At 36.2% G+C, this 22500-nt stretch overlaps 1 protein-coding gene across 1 annotated transcript in view; it reads right to left on the bottom strand.

The window, feature by feature from the left end:
• The window catches only part of LOC135217998 (DIS3-like exonuclease 2), a 445369-nt gene that overhangs the window by 408223 nt on the left and 14646 nt on the right, over positions 1 to 22500 (bottom strand). The window lies entirely within an intron of this gene.

Genomic DNA, 22500 nt, shown 5'->3' with positions numbered 1-22500 from the left:
AGCGTCCCACCTCGGTGGTCGCGGGTTCGATTCTCGGCCATTCCACTGAGGAGTGCTAGATGTGTATTTCTGGTGAATGAAGTTCACTCTCGACGTGGTTCGGAAGTCACAGAAAGCCGTTGGTCCCGTTGCTGAATAACCACCATACAAGCAAGCATTACTTGTAGCACACCAAAATTGCCTTATAAAAAAAATAAATAGTAAATAAAAAAAAAAAGACAATATATTAACGCATGCGGGATTGGGCAAAATCAGGCCGTTGTTGTATATTCTCACCACTTGGAAATGAAGAAAAAAGATACATCACTTATGTAAATAGCCCGTTGGTGTTTGCAAATGTTCCCTCTCGTAACGATGTCAGAACGTAGAATGATTGCCATGAAACCCCACAGTGTATGATGAAGCGTTGTCAACTGCATTTCATAGAATTTCAAAAGGACATTATAGCAATTGCTGAAATTTGTACTGTTCTCCAAACAGTTAAGTTTCCATTTATGTCTTCCATTAACCCCATCTTCTGTCATTAACATGCAAAACTATGGGAAACTGGATGCCATTTCAACGCTTACATAAGAGTGCCTTCTATTTTGGCGTGCCATTTGAATAGCTCTAATCATTTACAGTAGTTTTCTGTATGACAACTTATAATGACGCTTGGCCATTTACAGAAGAACTTAACAGAAATATCAAAAAGTAAACAAAAAAGCGGCGAACGAAGGTGTCCCAAAATTTTCCAATGGTGTCAGCTACCCGCGCAATTCTTTTGGTCCTTCACAAGAACCCTACAATCGACCAGGCTTGTATATAAATGCGTGATGATAACAGAGCATCAAATAGAGCACAAGACATGTTTTCATTCAAAATTTGAAGATGTAAAACATAAATTGATCCCCAGAACCTCAGAGTTGTTATTTTTCTGAACTCTAGACGGAAGTCAGACGATGAAAACACACCGGCAAAACCTTATCCTTCCAAGCACAGCGAGTCTGACAAATTCTCGTTAAAAAATTACACAGATAGACGAGAATATTTACTCATTATCGTTTATTATAGAATTTTACTACATCTTTAAGTTAAATATGCTTGTGGATGTCATATTTTCTTGGCATGGCGGACATAATCATAAGCAAGGATAAGTTAATTCCTTTCTATGAGCCGTTGAAGCAGAGCCAAAGTATATCGGGTCTGCTCACGAGGCGGCACTAAAACTTATCCCCGTCCCTTGTGAAACGTTACAAGAGGTCCATATCTTTATGAAACTATATTTACGATATCATTTTTATATAACTATTTTTACGATTACATTTTTATATACATTTTCATCATATTACATGTTGCCGTATACCTTGTTAAAGTACAAAAAATGCCCTTCCAAATGATATAGGACACATTACAATTACAATTACTTTCAAACCCACACGTGCGCACAGAAAAAATTATCTACACACACAAAAATGTGCAATTACTTCATCCGTCAACCTGCATACATTCACGTTTCGTAGCGTATCTGACTAAGGGATGATGATAGAAAGAAACTGTAAAATGGCTTAGAAAGCTGATAAAATTTGCTATATAATGCATACATAAAATTGATAGGTGTCCTCAGAAACTTTTGAGGAATTCTAGGCCAAAGACGGACCTTAAATTTTTTTAATTTATGTAAGTATATTTACCATTTTTTTCTTGCATAAATTTTCATCTTATTACATTTTGCCATACACCACGTAAAGGTACAAAGAGTGCTCTTTCAATTGGTATAAAACACATTACAATTACAATGATTTTCAACCCATAAGTGCGCACAGAAAAAATTATCTACGCACGCAAAAATTGTAAAGATTACAAGCGTTCGAGGCAGAGCATAAATCTAGCCCGGTCCAATTCAAGTACTGACTTTAAAAATACCTGTTTGGCAAGAATGTCTCTCTGATGAGTGAAAAGAGTAATTCTAGTAGGATTAAAGAGAATACGGAATGTGTTTCAAGTTGTAGTATTTCAGGTGGGCCTAATCCATGTACATCACGTGATAGTTTCCCTTACAATTCGTGCATTGCAACAAGTGCAACAGTACTATCAAATGACTCCAATCTTGCACTCGAATTATGTTTAACGTCTATGCTATTCAGTGATATTAAATTTCACGATAACGATGATGATGATGATGATGATGATGATGATGATGCAGCTTTATGTGAAGATATGCGCCCTAATTTTGATAATGCAGTGTCAGGTGTAAGTGAAAAGATTGAAGAAGAATCTTTAAGAAACATTGGAGTATGCATGGCAAGAAAATTCATCACCAAATACCATATCTAGGGACAAAAGATGGCACAACTTCTGACATCAACACATGGATAAAGAGTGTCAGCCGAGGGAATTTGTACTTTCCATCTGAACACTTCTATTCTCAACTACTCATTATGAGAAAATTATTCAAAGCCATAAATGGCGAGACACTACAGGATGGCAAAGACTGCCTACTGAATTTGGTTTCGCAGCTAAAGAAATCGGATAAACTATCCTTGTCTGATGAAATTGTGCATTATTTTGCTAACATTTGTATTTATTTAAATCCGTCATTTAAATGAAAAACTGATCATAGAAAAATAAAGAAAGTAGCACTAAGCGGATGTTAACTGAGAAAACTAAAAAAAAAAAAATCTCTTGAAATTTGTTTCTTATGTCACACAAAAATTGTTCAAGTGGAAACTATCCTCAGTTGTTTGTTATTTGTTCGATCATTTTATTCCCTAAAGGATTATTTTATGTTATATACTATGGTCCGAGTTCGATTCTCGGCCCGGCCAACGCGGAACCAGTGGAATTTATTTCTGGTGATAGAAATACCTTTCTCGATATAATGTGGTTCGGATCCCACAATAAGCTGTAGGTCCCGTTGCTAGGTAATCAATTGATTCCTAGTCACGTAAAAATATCTAATCCTTCGGGCCAGCCCTAGGAGAGCTGTTAATCAGCTCAGTGGTCTGGTAAAACTAAGATATACTTACTTATGTTATATATTTTTTTCTCATGAAGTCAATAAATACGAATGTCTTTTTGTACTTTTTCTTCGAAAATATTATAATCGTTTGAGGCATGCATAATTATTACCTTTATGTATACAAATGCAACTGCCATTTTTTACATTGCCTGTATCCCCATTTTCTATGTATCTATTGCATAACAATTAGTATTCATAATAATATTTGGAAAATATAATTAATCTATCATTCTAACCTTTAACATAAATAGAGAAAATAGTTGCTTTTCAAAGTGAGATATGAACACAGTGACAGAACTAAATAGATTTCTTAACAATTATTTATAACCTTGATAATATTATTACCTGAGAGAGAGAGAGAGAGAGAGAGAGAGAGAGAGAGAGAGAGAGAGAGAGAGAGAGAGAAACCAAGTTGTCATGTTATAAAAAATGGACTTGAAGAGAATACACCAAACCAGTTTATATGTAAGCAAATAAATAAGTAAAGAATAAACATATGAAGAACACTAGCTATGTGTGTTGAAAGAGGTATATTTTACGTGAAATAAAACCAGGCTTGGTGACTAAATGAGAGAATGGGTATTAAAAAAAATCAAGCATGTGACCTCTTTACAGATTTTATCAAGATTTTATCAAAAACATCATGCGATATGGATTAAGTGTATAAAAACTAAAGGTATCTTTAAGTAATTCAATGGATAAGCGCAGGACGAGTTACGATTGTGACGTCACAGTATTAGCTCCGCCCCCACTGCCGATTTGAGCAGAGTCGGCAGACCCGATATACTTTGACTCTGCATTGAAGTACATGGAAAATAATGCTTACGCGTATTTCGAAAAGAAAAGAGCCAGGGCTACGTGACAACAACGAAAAGTAAATCTGAGAAGGATGACATGGTTATCTTCTATCAAGGTAACTTGCTAAGACCTCACGCAAAGTGATCATCAAGGACTGAGAAGATAAAAGGCTAAAAGATAGTTACTGAAGTCTGGGAGATCAAAAGCCCCTAGTACCCATTCCCTGACCATTATTCTCACCTGCGCCTGGACAAAGAAGACTTAACCAGTATAAAAGATCTAAAAGAAAATTGGCAAAATGAACAAACTCAGACCTTTGACATCCTCTTTCCATGGAGCAAGTCAGCTATAGTAACTGGCGTACTACGTGTCACAGCTTCTTCAACAACAGTTTTTATCAACCTACCGAGAGTTCTGTAACCGAGTATTCCTGTCACCATCATCATCTTTTCACTTTCATAACTTGCTGTAGTCTTTCGCATATTTTTCAAACAATTTTCATCCTTTTTTTTTTATTTTATTTATTATTACTTTTTTTTCTGCTGTTGTTGTTGTTGCAGTCAAGACAAGAAAGCAGATATAGAGGCGAAGCTCAACACCAGAATTCAGGAACTCGTCTGCTTCATCTTTTCTGAAAGAAGCTTTTACGAAAAATAAACAGGAAAGGCTCATTGATGAGATAAACAAACAACTAAAAAACGTGATTGAAACCTTGGCCACAGCAGCAGTCATGAATTCATTCAGAAACTAAAGATTTCCACAATAAGCAAATAGAGTCATGACGGCCTCATTGCATTCAAGAATGTCAGGATCATTTGAAAGGTCTGGCATAAAACGAGCAACGAGATTTACTTCTTATGACAAACTTTAATAAATTTATCTTCAATGGTAATATCGTGAGCTGTAAGTATTTTGTCGATGGACAATGAAAGATTTTGCTGGTGCCACAAAGTACCTACTAGAAGACTGACATAACCCCAGGCGTTTATTTCAACTAGGGACATTCTGTGACGTCTTATATCAGTTGTCTACGAAGAAATATAAGTTAATTTTAATTTCCAAAAATGTGAAGAGGAAAGCCAAAGGAATGCATAATCGTTCATACGAAGCAAAATTCACAGGAAAATTAAAGTAAGCCTGAATAGACGTTGAAAAAAAAAAAAAAAAGAAAGCGACGATCTGAAGCCAAGATATGACCATGAACGCTCAGCCTACCTTGGAGGCATTGCCAGAGTAAGAAACCAGCGCTCAGCTTTAAGGTGTTGGTTGTCCCTGAAGTCACCCATCCAGAAATGACTAGGGCCTGCAGTTTCCGTAATTAAAGAAAACAGACATAAAGTCTTAGATTTTTCCTTCTCATTTAACTATTTTTTCTCCAACGAAACGCGTTTTCAAGCAAAACAAAACCAATGACAAGTTTCTAATCTTCACACTTCATTTTATCCACTTGGCGTGCCTACACTGGCTTTCTCCAAACAATCCTATTTACTATGGTCATACACACACACACACACACACACACACACACACATATATATATATATATATATATAGAGAGAGAGAGAGAGAGAGAGAGAGAGAGAGAGCAACATGTCGAATCTTTCTCAATGAATTTCGTTTGCAATCGCTTACATCTGCTTTGGAAGCAACATTTCTGTTTCAGCAGTAATTGGTCTGCCTCTATCTAATTTACCGACATGACAGCGTAGGGAAAACAGACAGCGTCAATGCGGAGCATCGTCTCAATCTACGGGGAGTAAGCGATCGTTTGAAAATGGAGGTAAAAGAAAATGGGAAAACATCTCTTGATGGAGGACTTTCCTATAATGCACGTTAATTAAATGCCCTCTTTTCAGGCCAGACCTGAAAATGCGGCATTTAATTGAGAAACGGGCCTGAAGTGCATTATAGGTCTAATGATGCTTTCAATCAAAATAAAATAAGCACCATGGATAAAAACAATTCTATAGAATCTGTTTCGTATTTCGAAATATTTTTTCGAACACACGGGTTATTTTGCGTGGAGTAGAAAATCTGACTAGTTTTAGAGTTGAACAATTGTTAACTGAAGTGTAAATTTTTGCACAGAATTTAGAGTTAATGAAAGGATAAACAAGTGCTAAACTCTAGCGGATTTATGATTTTATGAGAGATGTAAAGTATGAAAATAAGGATTTTCGTCGGTCTCTTCTCGTTGATGAATACTTAAAAGAAAAAAAACAGCCTACACAAGTGTGGTTTTGCCCTCTTTTACGAGAAAGAGTGAATGAAATAGTGGCAACGAAACAAAAGAGGGAAGATCTAGCTGATCTGCCTACCACTCCCAGTTTTCTTGGCTTGCTATCGCCCCCTCACCCATCCCTGGAGCAGGTTGGCTGCATGGCGGGCTCAACCGAAATCATGGTCAAAGTGGGAGCGGCGATGCTGTCGTGGTTCCTATTGATCTCCCACGAAAAACATCCCTCACCACCAACTGTTTGCTACAATCACATGACCTGTCGATAACCCAACACAATATTTACCCCTGAATAGAGTGATCATTGATAGAAGTAAAAAGCGAGAAACAGACAGACAGAGACAGACAGAACAGATCAAACCCTCTATTAAGCTTTAAAAAAACCTTCACGAATACATAACAATAGGAATGGAGAGATCAAGCAGACGAGTTCTATTGTACAGTACAATACAGTGAAACGTCTTCACTAGGAACTTCTGTCAAAGTACCAAGCCATTCTCAGAGAAACAAGTGCTGGCCATAAGGAACACGCTGGAATCCCTTAACAAGGTGACAATCCGGGTGCGCATCTCAATGGAGCTGAATCCATCGTATGGTAAGAGAAAGTACTGTATAATTTTACAGTAATCAGCGCTACTCCCTACTGAAGCCATTTCACTGAGTAAAACACATCGCCGCAATAAAAATAAAAAATAAAAATAAATAAATGAAATTCAATATTTTCGAAAAGAAAAAGCGTAGACGGTAGTTTCCAGATATTGTTCTTACTCATAGCGGGTAGGTGCTGAGTAGATTCCTTCCAACCAAGAGAGACCAGAGGCCTATTCTGACAAAACTAAATGTCCAAAATAAGTCATAACTGAACAAGGAGATTTATACAAAGGCCTTCGGATTTCGTTGTAAATGAAGTGGAGGTACATGTTACTGAATGCATGAAGATAAGGTCAAGCAAACCAGCAGTTATTCTTCTTTACACAGTTACCTTGGATTTATTATTGAGATTTTCATCGCATTCCTTGTGCAGTTAGGAACCCAGATTTTTGTACTCACAATCTCAAGTGAAAATGAAAGTTAACTCCTCAATTTCATCTACATCTACAAATATTTTAGCCTACAGCATAAAATTTAACTGAGTAATTAGTATGGGTTATACTTTTTAACGTATTATACTAAATACATAATAGCTGTTACGGAACTAAATTGCAATGGTTGAATGGTATATATAAATATAGTAATAAGTAAAAATTGCCGTAAACTATAATTCACCTTTATACTAAATTAAAGCATGATTAGACAAATAAAGTGTTTCTTTTCCTATCTATCTATAATAAAGTTTTGTTTGAGACTTACAGAAAAAATCAAGTTAGAAAAAATATTTTTCACGCCCCATTCTTTTTCCACAAAACCTCTATAATTTTGTCCATTTCTTCTTCAATCACTCAACTAGCACATTCTCTTTCTATGTTGAGAAGTGCTAGGCTGCTAACTCCTGCTTGACCCAAAGTACTGCGAAGGACCTCTCTGCTGAACATGAAGTAGCGGGGATGACAGCCCAAAAAGATACAACCTTCATGAACTCGGATACTATTTCTGACAGTTCATTTTTGCCTAGAAACTGGACAACATCTGATGATGTCTTGGGAAAGACTCATTGCCGCCTTTGCATCAACTTCAGGAAAAGTCTCTGTTCTTCTTCCATGAGATCGTTGTCCATAAATGTTTGCCACTAGTTCATAGTCACTTATTGCAATGGCACGAAGAGCGCACAGGAGAAGATCTTGGTCATACCCTTGAAACGAACCTCCAGTTCTGACAGGACCCTGTCAATTGAATTGTACAAAGTCTTGAGATAATTATGTTGATCTGGTGTCAGTGGTTGGGGATCCATCCATATACAGAAAAGAACAGGTTCAGCATTTCATTTTTAAAGGGAAAAGTAAAATTTCATACTTGACATAAGAAAAAAAAAGCCTCATGGACCGGATTTAGCTCACGATCTGCCAGTAGAATAGCCCTACTCCATTGTCTACTCTGCTAGCAAAATTTGTCTACCCAAATCTTGGAGGTGCAGCCTATAGTGTTAATAACAATGAAAAAGAATGGCGGCAAGAAAAATGATTAGAGGGACAAAGTTACGCCTTCATCGCGAGTGAGGTTAGTTACAGAGCGCTAGTTGATAGCGCTGGATGAATCTAAAAGGTTGGATGGGGAATACACTGAACCTGAAGCAGACAGCTCAGCGGCTAACGATCAAGAAATACAACTACAGACTAAATGGTCTTCATTCTACTGTAGAGGAATACTGACGATACCACCATAATGCAAGTTCATTTCTATTAAAAATGCTGACGAGGATTATTGACATTTCCTCAGTTTGGTGCCGAGAGAAATGAGAAAATCAAATGACTGTGGCACCTTGCAGCTTAAGATAACTGAAACACATGATTTCTTATTAACAATCTACTCATTGATGAACTAAGAATTGACTGCTCTGAAATTTCTGGAAAACTTGACAATACCCTCAATTATGACGAGACCTCGGTCTCCAGGGCAGCTGCAACTCTTCCAACAGAGTCACTGTCGGTCGGAGAGGGCAAATTTTCTAGCATGTTTCATCACACGAAGAGATGTTTTCTTACATGCGTCATTTCATCCATGCATACATTTCTGCCCAATGTTTACTTTTATTTTCGTCTGCTCTCATACTATAAAATGGTTGACAATATCGTTTGAGACATTTCTTCCTTACCTGAATCTATTGACGGCTGTCCTTTCAATCAATAATAATATGCGTTTGAGAACTGATACGCCCTGGCAAAGTTGAAGGGTCGATTTTGTAAACAGGAGAGAATCACAAGAGCAACTGAACACTGAAGGCGCAAGGTTTCTTTTTTGTGATTTGGGTCTTGATTTCAAAAAGCAGATTTGCTCGGAATGGTGTCGGGGACCGAAGGATTTTCTTATTCCCAAGACAAAAAGGTTACTTTAATCATCTTTTTGATAAAGAAAAAAAAAAGATGATTCTTCCGTTTCATTTGAAAATCAGACATTCGCTGGTCCAACAAATATTTTCATTCAAAGAACTAAAAATTGTAGCTGAATAGGAAGATCTCGCATAAAGAGAAAAATCTTTCATAGATTATTGCTTAAATGACTGGAATAGTTACCCTTTTCTCTTGGATTCTGTGTCCTGCTCTTCTTCAGTAAATAAAGAAGCTTATTTAGTCAGCCGAGGGGAAATTATTTAACACTGGAGTGACCCCCAGCGGCAAGATTCGGTTCTGAACACTATGGATCGCTTGAGAACCGCCGTTTCTCATCCGATAACACCTACGTGAGTTACAGATCTTGTTGATTTAATTTTTTTTTTTTTTTTTTTTGTCATTCCGAGAGATTTGAACGGCACATAAAGGAGCTTTGTCCAAATTTTCAATTATTTATTGATTCTTATACTGGTTTCCGTTATAAAACCCTTAATCGCTTCCACTTTTGCTCGTTAATTTAGCTCTTGGAGAATATTTACCATCGTGGTCAATTTTGTCAAGTAGCTCTCCAAAAAAGTTGCGTTGTAACTTATGGCACTAGAAAATATGACAACTTTCGTGGCCTCCGCAGCTGAGTAGCACAGCATTCACTGAAATTCTTTTTTCTTCTTCTCCTTCCCAGCTTTAACCCTATTCGGGGTCGCTGTTTTTAATGAGTTTCTTCCATCTACCCTCAGCATTCACCGAAATGAGACGCTAAATTGTATTCAAGCACTTATTTCTATAGTATACACACACACACACACACACACACACACACACATATATATATATATATATATATGTGTGTGTGTATATATATATATATATATATATATATATATATATATATATATATGGTTATAATCACTTTAGCACGTAATTCATTTATCGCACATATCCACATAAGAGGCGGGGTTTAGGTCCTGACCGGTTTCGACTTTATTTCCAAGCCATTGACGATGGACTGATTCATAGTATTGGAAGTCACAAATATATATACTACAGAGACAGTGCTGACGAACATACACACAACCGTTTGAGACTACAGATCCACCCACAGGTAGGTGTCAAGGTAGCAGTGGCTTTTAAAAATCATTTGGCTAAAATTTACAATAAATTCTCAAGGGATACTACCGATGAACGTACCCACCGTAGGAGACAAGTCCACGGGGAGGCAGGGTTGGAAATCTCATTACCACTACTGCCCCCTTACTGTGTTTACAAATATGATAATCCTATTTCCATACAACTCTACTGCCTACCTTAAAATTTAAACAGTTTACAAATTTCTTTTGATATTAAAGGATCAAGTTTATACATTCCTTGACTGATGTTTATATTGTTATTGTAACTTTCTTTTATAAATCTAGTTTCAATGATATTCCTTTCCATTGCATTATTAGAGCACACAATCCTTTTTGCCCTTTCCCATTTAATAGCATGATTGTTCTCACTAACATGTACAAAATTGTCACTATTTTCCTGTGCATACCTCACACATTTTTTATGTTGTTCTATTCTCTTTTCTTTTCCAGTGCTTTACCGTTTGACCAATGTAAAAATTGGCACAAGACTTACATTTATATACACATCCTTTAGTATTGTCGAGGGAGTTCTTGTTAAGTACCTGTTTCATTGTTTTATTGTTTTTAAAAGTGACATTACCACCAAAATTCTTCAGATGGTGATATATTTCATATTATTATTATAAGGTAGTACAAGCAAACTTTTTGGGTTGTAAAATTCTTTTTGGTTTTGATATATGGTCTTTTTTGCCTCTTCTAATGCATTGTTGAGTACTGTGTCCGGATATTTCAGTTTCTTGCCTGTATTCCGAATCTTATCTATTTCCTCATCTATATATTCTGGGCTACATACCCGTAGTGCTCTTAGTAATATAGATGCAAACACTGATTTTTTAACCCTATTGAGAATAGAAATGTACATAGGAAGAAATATTAGTAGGTTTTCTGTAAACACTATATTTAAACCCACTACTGTTTCTCCGTATGAGGACATCCAAAAAGGGTTGGCATCCATCTTTTTCCATTTCCATAGTAAATTTAATTGATGGTACTAATTGATTTAACCTATCAAAAAATTAGTGACATCTTCATTCCCTGGCCATACATAAATTATGTCGTCAACATATCTGAACCAAACTACATTGCGTGGAATTAGGTTGTTTAATATTTTCTTTAGCACTGGGGACAGAGGGTTTCCCATTGCCATACCAAAATTTTGTGAGTCAAACTTTCCATTAAATTCAAATTTACATTCTGTCACACATAGTTTAATCAGTTCAATTAACGTGCTTTCAGAAAATGGGATATCCAGCTGTGTATTTTTTAATGATTCAGATAAAAACTCCAGTAAATCATCAATTGGTACTTTTGTGAATAGTGATAATACGTCAAAATTCACAAGCGTCGATTCACTATTAACATGTACACTATTTAGTTTATTTATCAAGTCCACATTATTCTTGATATTGGCATTAGAGATGGTACCTGCAAATGGATTAAGGATATCCACTAAATACTTCGCCAGTTTGTAAGATGCGGAAACCACTGAGCTGATAATTGGCCTGGTAGGAAAGTTTGCTTTGTGGGTTTTTATTGTACCATACATATACGGTAGCGATGGGAGGTCACATACGTTTTTATAGGGTGAAATACAACGAGCTATATTGGAAAAGCATATCAATATCAAGACATTGAAAACTAAAAGGGATTTTGAGGATCTCTCGAGAAAAAGAAGACATTTTGAAGCCTCAATTCCATCAGATTGGAGAGTTTCTCTACGTGAATATTGTTATGTAAATATAATAAATAAAGGGTATCGGAAGCTTAAACGTAAACTAGACAACAAAATAAAACTCCTAATCGAAAGAACCCTTGGACTACTAGCCTCACTTTCCAAATCAGAGTGAGCTAAATGATTTAATCAGGGATTTAAATCTTACTAAGTCAGGAGCTGAACTTCTTTCATCAAGGCTGAAGGAATGGAATCTACTAGGGGAAGACTGCAGGCCATCTGTGTACCGGAAACGAAATGAAAAATTTGAAATTTACTATGACATTAGTAATGATCTGTGTTACTGTAAAGCTGTGATTGGATTGCTTACTGCTATTGGAGTCAAGCATGATCCTTCAGAATGGCGACCGTTCATAGACAGCTCAACACGAAGTCTCAAAGCAGTGTTGTTCCATAATGAAAGTAAATATCCATCTTTGTCTCTTGCACAGTACAGAAGAAAAAAAACTATGATAATGTCAAACAACTTCTTGACAAAATAAATTATGCTGAATTCAAGTGGGATGTTTGTGGTAATTTCAAGATGCTTGCCTTCTTGCTTGGTTTGCAAGGGGGATACACAAAGCATTCATGTTTCCTTCGCTTATGGGACAGCAGAGCTGAAGATGATCATTACAAGATAGTAGATTGGCCCCCACGATTGGAACTGCAGCCAGGAATGTTAATAAATGTTCTCAGAAGCCTCTAGTAGATTCCAACAAAGTCTTATTACCCCCACTTCATATTAAACTAGGATTGGTAAAGCAGTTTGTGAAGGCCTTAGATACTGGAGTAGAAGCTTTTCAAAAAATTCGTCTCGTTTCCAAAGTCATCTGAGGCTAAGATCAAGGGTGGCATATTTGTTGGACCGCCAAGTAAGCACAATGTTGAAGTCGGAGAAACTGGAAAGAGCGATAAAAGAAGCATGGTGTGCATTTCGTGACGTAGTTCGTGGATTCCTAGGAAATCACAAGGATCCTAATTACAAACAAATGGTAGCAACTTCAGGAAACTTCAAGAAGCTAGGTTGTCGTATGTCATTAAAGGTTCCTTTTTTTGCACTCTCATCTAGATTTCTTCCCCGAAAACTTGGGTGATGTCAGTGAGGTGCATGGTGAGGAGAGATTTCATCAGGACATCGCAACAATGGAAAGAAGATATCAAGGACGATGGGATACTGCTATGATGGGAGAATACATATGGTCTCTGGTCAGAAAAGACGAAAGTACGCACTCTAGAAAGTCTCGATCGTCAAAGCACTTCTGATCTTAAGAAAAGAGTTATCAATGCATTTAAAGTGCAGAAGTGTATTGTTTCGTTTTGTTCTAACTAATATTGTAGTTAATAAATACCTTTCAACACAAGAAAAAGTATGTATTGTAGTGTAATTACCCTTGGAATATTAGAATAGGTTGAACCAACATACTGCTGTAGAGAAAAGTTGGGTATAGAACGGGAAAATATGAAATTAAGAATAAATAAAAAAACTATCGATATTACATCAAACGAAAAATACATATATAAATACATATATAAACCTCAAAATATACAAATGAACAAAACATGTGTTACATTGTGTTATTCAGTTCATGAAAAGAAAGTTCATTACCGGAATCAAACTCATTGCTGGACAGCCCTTTTAGCTACTAGAAAGCGTTCACAAGGTGCATACCTCCGCCAGTGCGAACAGCAGGTGCTTACATCGTGACCTATAGTTATCCGAATTTGCATGAATTCTTGGACTGAGAGATTTAATGGAACATAATTTGTTCTCATAAATATTTTAAAAGCTGCCAGATAAGTTGCCCTGCATTTGCATCAGCGGTTCTCGTAATCTAGTTAACCCCTCCATAACCACCTACTCACCCTGACACAAGATTTCATTGAAATGCACAAAAGTTTTCTCTAAAATCTTGGGATCGAAGGCCTCAAACAAACAGACACGAGTGAATACCTCACCTCCCTCAGGCTCTTTTGGCGGATTCAATAAGAATATAATGAAATAGATGCGCCTGATGACAGAATCTGCTCAGCGACTTTACTTTTATTGGAACGATATAATGGCAGGAAAAGTCCAACATCACGAGGTTGCAGATCATTCAGGGTTAAGGTACCTTAAGGACTATGGATGAGTTCTTGGCAACATCGTAACCACAAAATTTTTTACCCGAAAGCACAGTGAATGACAGACTGATTAAGTCACCGCCACCCAATAAGAAACTAATCCTATTATCGCGATTTCTAGAGACAGCAGTTAGGGAACAGAACATCCTGTCATTTCGATTGTGTTCTATTAAATGGGCTGAAATGTGTGTCAGGTTTGCAAGTGTTGATTGAATCATTCCAGGTGCCTAATGACCCAAATTATGCCACGCTCCATTAGGCTTCAGTGGTCCGAGTTTTGCTTAATCGTTTCAAATTTGGAATTTTGAAAATTGTCCATAAGACTTATATCAAAACCGAAGAGTTTATCATTTTGTCATAAGACTTGTACTCATACTGAGAGTTTGACAATATATTTCCGTAAGATTTTTATCAAAGCTCAGAGTTTGAACTTTTTTCTCAGGACTGGTTGAAGCTGGGGGTTTGAAACTTTTTCATAAGCCACCCATTGAAACGGTTTGTTTGAACCTCTTCTCAAGATTTTTATTAATGTTGTGAGTTTGAAACTTTTTCATAAGCTTCGTAATTATACTGGGATTTTGAATCTTCCCGAAAGTCTTATGTCTAAGCTGGGAGTTTGAACTTTTTTCCAGAAGTAAGACTTGTATCAAGGTTTGAAGTCTGAACTTTATTTCAAAAGACTTGTATTGAAGCTGGTAATATGACTATTTTTATATGACATGTAGGAAGTTGGGAGTTTGAATTATTTTCAAAATTCTTGTATAAATATTTTCCAGTCTGTCACGTTTTTCGTGAGACTTGCATCGAAGCTGTGAGTCTGGTCTTGATACTGCGAATTTGGGACTTTTTCATAAGACTTGCATCGAAACGAGTCTTCCCACGAGTGTAGACTACAAGGCTGGAAGAACTCGAGTGCAATATCAAGAAGCCCGATCATTAGATAAAATGGAACGATTTCAATATGGCGAGAGAGGGCGTCCATTCCATTTCGCCGCTTTATTTGCAAAGATGGCAACGACATTAAAACTATAACCAATTCGGCAGTGCATCCAGCTGGGACCGGTACGTGATGCGTGAGATGAAGTACATAAGGACTTTTTACCGGGTCAAGATGCTCAAGGAAAAATCAATAGTGATTGTGACGTCACACAACGTCATCTTCTACTTATGAAGGCTCCTGTCTGCCGTCTTTGTTGGCAAAGTTGACACGAAAACTCATTCGTCATCAGTCGTTTTAGTTTTTATTCGACTCCAAACCTTGTACTGCATCTCCTAATGTGGCATCTGGGAGAGTAGTTTGTCATCAGTTTCATTTGCTGCTGCGAATAACAAATTTTGCTTCAGAAACAAAGAGAAAATCACAAAAATGAGAAATGCTTTACAGTTTCCTGGGAAGCCACATCATCCCGCAACTCTACGGCCCCTCACGCCCGATGACTCACACTTCAGCTCTGCCACATTTCGATGCTTCTCGCCAGTTTCCACATTCTAGATCTCCAGACGACTGTTAAATTTAATACTTTAATAATAACAGTACATGATCCTGAAAAAATCAATATGCAAGGCAAATAACCTTTAGTATTCAGTGGAATAATATGTATAAATATTCCACTCTTGGCATCGCCTTTCCAGAGTTTCCTTCATTCAAGCTGCTGTGTGTACCAAACCCCGGTTAAACGAACAGCTCTTCTCCGTAAGGAAGCCCCTCAAAAATAAAGATAATATCAAAGGAACACAAACCAAATTGATTGCCGTTACTAATCAGCCGTGAACTCGCCATTCATAGTGAAATCTCCAACCTTTTACGACGAATACAACGGTCGCATCTCGAATGGCTGCTACGCAACGTACCCGGTCAGCTTTAAATTGGCTTCTTGCCTCTGTTGTTAATGGGGATACTGAACACTCGCTGGAAAAATCCTACCGCTATCTTGGATTCCATTTTCCTGCATTGTCTGCGCACTAATATTTCTAACGTCCACTATACTAGGCTGTCCACAGCCATCGTTTTTATTTATGCAAAAGAGAATCAAAGAGCATTTTTTCATTTTTTATTTATGGCACTCTGCAATGGATATCCCTCCATCTTAACGCACAGATGGCTGTGCTTGATCATCAGCGATCATGACACTATTCACGGTCGTTACGGCGGGATTAACATCAAACGCCGACCTGCTCCGGGAATGAGCGGTACTCCAAGGGAGAGGCCACATCTCAAGAGAGATCATAACATCAGTTTAGCAAATGAGATATGAATTAGAGACATTCTCTCATACCTTCATTTGACTTCAAATGAACACACTTTCCTGGGACAGGATTACGAAATAAACAGCAAACCGCTGAAAACCAAACGGTGTGATACGGAAGGCAAAAACAAACACCGAGAAAACATGAAAGACGAAAGTTACCACTGCCAGACGCAGATTGGCTGTGCGGTGCTTAGCGCTTTCTGAATGGCTCCTTTAAAACTCGCCACTCCGTCGAGAGACTTTTCTCTAGGACGGACTTTTCTTTATGATTAAAGGTGGCTTCGAATTCATAGGTAAAGAGTACCAAGTCCGAATTGTTATTCCTATGCAATCCAGAAGATAAAAACTACCCAGAAAAATGTTACTTCCTACACCGCAAAGCCTCGAAAAGATCATGCTTTTGTGTTCTATAACGATATTCATTCAAGGACAATCGTTGTTTTCATTAACTGAAAAATAATGTTGACGCTCTTTGCAACAGCAGTCAACCGAATTAGCTGCGAGCGCATAAGATCATTTCAACACTAATACTTCTTCACATGACCATTTTTTCATTTAAAATCTACAGGATGACCGATTGTATGCACACGTGTATGTGTATTATATATATATATATATATATATATATACATATATATATATATATATATATTATATATATTATATTTATATATTTATATATATACATATTACTATATATTATAATAATTATATATATAATTATATAATATATATTTTATTATATATACGTATATTACATATATATATATATTGATATATATATATATATAATATGTATATATATATATGTGTGTGTGTGTGTGTGTGTGTGTGTGGTGTGTGTGTTGTGTGTGCGTCTGCGTGTGATCGCGCACTCGCGTACGATGAGTACTGGGACTGGTGAAAGAATACTCATGAGAGAAAGTGTAGCGTCCATGGCCCAGAATGGGAAATTAAGTTGTCGAAAGTGAATGATTTTGGAAATTTCTGATATGTGGTCTAAGCCTGAGTTTGGAGAATACAATTGGGAAATTATGCTGGGGTTTAGAAATAATGATGATGGAGAAAATCTTTTTCGAAATGTGCGCAATTGAGAAAGAGTAAATGGTGAGCAAAAGTTTGTTGAACTATACATTTCCAAACAGAAGACGGAAGATCAAGTTGATGGTTGTAACAACAGTGAAGACTCCAGGAATCTCAGATCATCATTTAATTGAAAAAAAAGGAGAGTGACAACAGTTTCAGTTAAGAAGAAATGGGTGAAAATGAGGCTATAAATTTTATTAAGTCAAGAAGCGAGTTTGATTAGGAAATTAAAATAGATTTAAGAACAAAATGAATGAAGACTGGGCTAGGGTTAAGGACAAAGAAGGTGGGTATATAAGGCATATGAAAAATTCAAAGACGCAGTCACTAAGGAGAGCTTGTATTTATAGGAAGCTAGAAAAAGGAATGAAAACCAATTTTATAGGATGAGATGGAATGGCTACACAGAAGAAAAGATCATAGATACAGGAAGGCAGATGAAGTAGTCAAGTAGAAAGTGACAGAGAGGAAGAAGGGAAGTATTAGAAATATGAAGGGTTAATGAGAGCAAATACCTCTTGAGAAAAGACGTGTGGAGAGATGATATCTTATGAGAGATGCAGTCCTGGGTCGACCCAATGTATATTTTGAAGATTAGCTGAATGTGGAGGAGAGGAGAGAGACAGAATGTTGCAGGAAAAGATGGGTTCCGTGTGAGAATGCTTGTGGGAGTGACTGTACATAATGGATGTAAGGAGGGTAACTGGGAGGCTATAGAATCAAAATTCATCAGAACATAGTGGGATCAAAATGAGATACTGTGGTACGGTAAGGAAAGGGTGATTGGATGAATGACAAACAACTGTAAGGTTTGCAGAGCGAAGGGAAAGTGCCAAAGACCGAGAGAGAGTCATAAGCAATCCTTTGTGAGAGGGTAAAGTGACAGAGGAGACATAATTATACGGTGAAACATGATTTGCACGGTTGGGAAGATGCATAGCAGAGAAAGCAAGACAGGTGACAGACAGGACTGATATAGGAAGAAGAGTGGGTATCCTTATTAATTTCCTTATATTTACTGATTTTTATTTTGATAATTTTAATACTTTTAATCATTTTTTATATATATTATTTTATATATTTTATTATTTTTTCTTATTTCTCGCTACTTTTATTTTCAAGTGCACATTATGTGTTTGTTATCAACCAGTTAAGTAGAAAGTTTGAGAACAGAGGGAAAAAGGATGTGTGTCATGCAAACAAAGACCCAACGACATCTTATGATAGGGTTGGTAGGGATGAAGTCTGGAGGGCTTCGTTTAGGTACGAAATAGTTAGTTGAGTGATGAACCGTATTTATGAAGGAAGCAAACAACTTGTTAGAATATACATAAGGGAGATTGACTGCTATATCGTAAAAATGGATCTGAGACAAAAGTGTGATACGTTTCTAAGACAGTTTAATTTCTTTATGGGTGGACTGATGCCACCAGCCAGAGAGGGCATTCAAACATGATGGCAAAGTTGGTGGATAAGGATTGGGTCAGATCAGCAACAGCAAAGATAAAGTTCAAAATCTAGTCAAGTAGTTTGCTGGGTTTTTGAAATAAAGGTGAGCAAGTGCAAAGTTATAAGAGCAAAATTGGAAACGATGGTGGTGCAGCAATAATTATTGATTTAGATGTTGAAAGAAAACAAGTGTTTGCTTTGCATAGGTATTTGGGAGTAACTGTCAAAGATGATGACAGGACGAGAGAAGAAGTGACCCAGATAGAAGGTGAGGCAAAAATTGCATCGGGATATGTGAGCAAGACTCAGAAGAGAAATGAGAATCTAGTATTGAGAGAAAAGGTGAAATATATAAAGGCACTGTGTGGATGATGAATGAAATCAAAACACAAGAAAGTGGAGCTGTTCAGATTTACTATTTCGTGCGATTTAGTATATTCGACAGGAAAAAATGAAATGGGTAGAAATGCATCAATTTTTAGCAGTAATAAAAAGGAAAAAACGTGAAAAGATGACTCAATATTGCGAGATGGCTCGGTCCTCAGTGGAAGAATGGACAACGATAAAGAAGGAGTCCCTTTACCTGTGAAGTGAAAGAGCGCAAGCGAGACAGGTGAATGGCGTAGGATGTGTAGGGTGAGACTTGTGCAGATATACTAGTGGATAATGTCCATGTTTTGTGACTGAAAGATTTACCTCTGGTGTGAGTGCAGAAGAATCCAGTGTCTTGAGTCTCCTCTTAGTTCAAACCATGTTCAGAGGAGAGGTGTGATCTTTTATATATAATATATATTATATATATATTATATATATATATATATAATATATATATATATATATATATATATATTTAATATATATATATATTTAATATAATATAATATAAAATATATATTAAACAATATATATATATATATATATATATATATATAATATACATATATAATATATAATATATATATATATATATATAATATATATATATATATATATATATATATATAATATAAATGCAAATGCAGCGTCTCTTGTTCTAACAAGTCTGTTAATACTAATTTTGATCATTATTCAAGAATGTTCAAGTTTAATAGTTATTTTGCAAAATGACCAAACCCTTGGTCATTTGTCAATATGAATACAATTGATATCATCAAGAGCCAGCAGGAAAAATGAAAAGCAGCAGTACCTAGCGCTTTCGTGTATTCTTGATACACCTTATCAGGGTACAATATATATTGAACCCTGATGAGGTGTATCAAGATTACACGAAAGCGCTAGGTACTGCTGCTTTTCATTTTTCTGCTGGCTCTTAATATATAATCTTCATGTGTTATTTGTGATCGTATAACATGATTACAATTATTTGGGCATTTTGCATAATGACAGACATTCTGGTTATTATTCCAAAATGACCGGGTATTTTGCAAAATGACCAATTTCGCAAAATAAGCGTAACACACACACCCCACACACACACACACACACACACACACACACATATATATATATATATATATATATATATATATATATATATATATATATATGTGTGTGTGTGTGTGTGTGTGTGTTGTGTGTGTATGTGAGTATGTGTTAGGGTCATTTCGCGGGATTGGTCTTTATAAAAATGCCTGGTCATATGGAAAATTCACCAAAATCTTTGTCATTATGCAAAATGCCCAAATAATTATGGTCATTTGAAAAATAACTATTATATCGTTGATCATTTTTGTAAAACGACCAAACAGCTGCTGGCCAATATGCAAAAATGTACATATATATATATATTATATTATATATAAATAATATATATTATATATATATAATATATTAATATATATATATACATATATATACAAATATATCTATAATATATATATATGTGTGTGTGTGTGTGTGTGAGTGTGTGTGTAAACAAGTGAGCTTATATGTATGTATCGACTTCTTTTATAGTTTGCGGTTCCAAGTTCTCGCACTCCACATTCATAGAGCGATCCACAGCAGTCGACTACCTACTGTGTTTTTAATGCATTGCTCTAGACAACAGTAAAATTCACTCCAAGGTGTGTGCGTGTGTGAGACACATGTTCCTTTCACCTTCGAATGGTAGAAGTTTTTTTGGGGGGATGATTATAGATTATTATAATATATATATGGATATTTATATGTATCTTTCCTTTGTTATTTCATTATTTATGTTTTTATTTTCTAATAGAAAATAAATTGACTTTACACTTTCTATCCCGTAATTACTAGTACCAGACTTTCTTTTTACTCCTGTATTATTATTCCTATTTCTAGTTTTATGTGACTATATATTTATATATACGTCTGTGTGGGTGGGTGGGGAACACCTGTTTGCTGCTTAATAACTCAATACAGCTCATATGGCTTCAAAATGTGCACAAATTTCCAAACATTTCTCGGGGGCCCTTCACCAGATCCCCCTACCCCAGCTGATAGGGCTTCCTTCGCTCGCCACACCACCCATACCCGAAATTTTAAACCTTTGCCCACCCCACCCCAAGAAAAATCTGAAATGACGCCACTGCATACACACACACACACACACACACACCTAGGGTAACACTGCATCATCTAGTCCAGCTAGACCTGTGTAAGTCTTCTCGAGCTGCTTTGAAACAAATGAAACATACCGAAATTTCACTCATATTTTACCGAAGAAATGTATTCCTAATAACAAGCATCTATAGGATATCAACCTATTTAACCAAAGTTTCCGAACTTGCAGTAAATGAAAGCTTACTACCATTCTCTCAGCTGCAACATGGAATCGGTTCTAAGGGAAACGACACAAGAAAAAATAATCCATCTCATATTTTGTGCTTTGACATTGTCCTTATAGCAATGCAGATCATACTCCCTTTAGCCTGATAGTTCAGTGCATTTGATTTCCAAACCTTATTTAGTTTGCCCATTGTGATTTGCCTTTGTTAGACTTCCACTAAACCCTAGCCACTAGATATCAATGCAATGCTCCTAATCAACTGAGTTTCAGCTTCATTAATCCTTATCTGTCTTGTGTCTTTTCATTCCTTTACGCAAACTGTCTTCGTTACTTACTCTCGCTCTCTCTCTCTCTCTCTCTCTCTCTCTCTCTCTCTCTCTTTATATATATATATATAATATATATATACACACACACACACACACATATATATATATTATACTATATATATATATATATACTATGATATATGGAGAGAGAGAGAGAGAGAGAGAGAGAGTTATTGGGAATCTCGAGAGAGAGAGAGAGAGAGATGTGCTACCAATTGCCTTTGGCCGCTCTTGGTCCATCGCTACCTTTTAAAAATAGAATAACAAGATAATCATCAATCATCTTCGTTATATATATATATATATATATATATATATATATATATATATATATATAAGTATGAAAACAGGAGCAATCACTCAAGGATAAACATACTGGAGTAGGGAGACTAATTCTGTCTTTTATCCATTTATTTATTTAGCGCCGGCGTTCCGTATCAGCTTGATACATTTTCCAGACTGAAACGATTGCACATCAATTGCATATAAGTATTAAAAGATACCTACACATATTGTTTACCAACGTTAAATAAATGGATAAAAAACAGAACGCGTCTCTCTACTCCAGTATGTTTATCCTTGAGTGATTGCTCCTGTCTTCATACTTTTATATATATATTATATATATATATATATATATATATATATATTATATAT

Source organism: Macrobrachium nipponense, chromosome 9 (assembly GCF_015104395.2).
Source record: "Macrobrachium nipponense isolate FS-2020 chromosome 9, ASM1510439v2, whole genome shotgun sequence".
Classification (NCBI taxonomy): Eukaryota; Metazoa; Arthropoda; class Malacostraca; order Decapoda; family Palaemonidae; genus Macrobrachium; species Macrobrachium nipponense.
The sequence above is the reverse complement of the archived record's forward strand: the minus strand, read 5'-3'. Positions and strand labels throughout refer to the sequence as shown.